Source organism: Trachurus trachurus, assembly GCF_905171665.1.
Source record: "Trachurus trachurus genome assembly, chromosome: 23".
NCBI lineage: Eukaryota > Metazoa > Chordata > Actinopteri > Carangiformes > Carangidae > Trachurus > Trachurus trachurus.
Genome location: NC_139912.1, coordinates 9367762 through 9369996, shown reverse-complemented (window position 1 = coordinate 9369996; position 2235 = coordinate 9367762).

The following is a 2235-nucleotide window of genomic DNA, read 5'->3' as shown; positions in this document are numbered from 1 at the left end:
TTAAACAAATTATTAATGATATGGGCTATACTATTTTTCTTTAATATTAGTATCAAAAATTAGAAATGGGTACATTTTTATTTCTTGTCCAGCGGTAAAATGATTTATATCATGTTTTTTTTCTTATTTGAATATTACAAATACATACAGCATATTCTGATATGTAAACTCATTTGTCGAATTAAATTATACCTTTGTATGACTATATTTGTTGATTTTGCTTTGGAATAACACAGAGAAGGAACATTTTCCACTGATTTATGTAACAGGCCTCTTCATTTGCTCTATAGTGGAGTTTGGGTTTTTCATTTCTTGTCACCTCGCTGCAGTCAGAGGCCCTACAGCCTTTGATGAATGTAATCTGTCTGGAGTCTAGATTAATCAGAGGTCAATCCTTCACAAGCTAAACGACCTCTGCTCCTATGTTCCTCGCTGTTGCTACGGCGGTGAAGTCGGTCTCTGCATGGCACCGCTCCTTGACCTTGAAAGTTTTGACACAGTCTCACCACCTCCTCCTCCTCCTCCTCCTCCACCTCCTCCACCTCCATCTTGTTCCTGCAGCTGGTTTACTACACGTGGAACAAGCAGCTGAACGAGGCAGCAAACACAAGTCCTACACATGTTTTGTGTCCTGTGATCTCCGACCTAATTACACCCCCCAACTGTCTCATCTGTGTGAGTCTTTGTTGGACAGTGAGACGCACACATCCTCCTCCGCTGCTCGCGAGCTAAAGTGTGAGGCAGCGTATCTAACACGGACTTGGGTTGACACGAGGCTGGTGGTTTTCTATTTGTTGTGGTGGTTATAAACTGTGCCGCTTACATTGTATACATGACATGAAGCTTCCCTGGGGTAATAACATTTCAATTTCTCGTTTAAATTGATTTTTATTTTCGATCCTCCATATTGGTGCTGCTTTGACAAATGTTTATATTTCAAAATCAGAGAAAACCTGTGTGAACGGGTTCTTTAAAATACTTGCAGATGTTAATTTATTTACATTTTTGAAGTATTTAAGTCTCATTTACAGGAAAGAACCTTTTTCTAAGTTGTGGACAAGTTCTCACGTCCTCTCAGACTGCAAGTGATTAAAAATAAAGCGATTTAAATATACTCCTGCACACCTATGAGTAAGCGTTGCACAACTCTGCATCAAATATATCTGTTCTGATTACAGAATTAGTTCATGGCTTCTGCATGAGTGAAGAAAGTGTCTATATTTGCAGTAGCGAGAGAAACAAGACAGTTGAGGCATTTCTTTTTTTCTTTGTTTGTTGTTGATCTTTATTAATCTCTCAGATATTACATTTATTTGCAGGCTGTCATCATACATTTGTGCATGGGGGAACACGCTATCTTACATCAGTTTAGTTTGCTCCTAAACCTGTGCCACAATTGTTATGTTTTATATGACCTGTGACATAAATAAACTCTGAACTTGATTGATTTTAAATATATTTTGTTCCAACATGGTGCATATTCTTATTTAGATCTCAATAAAAAAAATACATGTGGCAAACACTCGGATGTGGGTTTTTGATTTTCATGAAACTTTTAAAGAGTTAGAGAGAAATTAAACTAAACCTTGTTTTACTGATGGCCCCCTAGAAGTCTCTTTAGGGCCCCTCGGAGTCCTCAGAACCCCTGTTGGGCACCATGCACCACTGAATACAGTGACCAAAAAAAGTTTTGATAAGGGATGTGACGTCAGACAGGCGCGCCTCCTCATAGTTTGCATAAAGCTCATCGGTCTTAAATAGCTCAAGGTCGTAAATGTGGTAATGTCAAAATAAAAGCATTGCAACTTCAGAGTGGAGGCTATACTACATTTTAATGTGTGTAGCACTAATTCTGCTCATCCAATGTGAGTACCTAACTGTATGCTAATCAATAATTGAGTCATTCACCCTGTAGAGATTTAATCTGCACATAAGGCAGAACATTTATAAAATAATCTCATAATTTGAATGAAATGTTTTAAGAAAAACATGATTAAACCTCTCATGTGTAGTGGAGCATTAGTGGTGCTTATATTACGATGTTGGTTGTTGGTATGACAACAAAATGATAGTTCTCTTGACATATAATAATACTAATAATAATATCATATTTTAAGTGCGCGTGTGTGTACTAATTCTGATTAGATTTTTTTATTATTATTATTTCATTTCCACACTTACGTTTAAAATAAAACCGTCAGTTTGAATAGCTTGTCTGCATGATTACCATGCAGT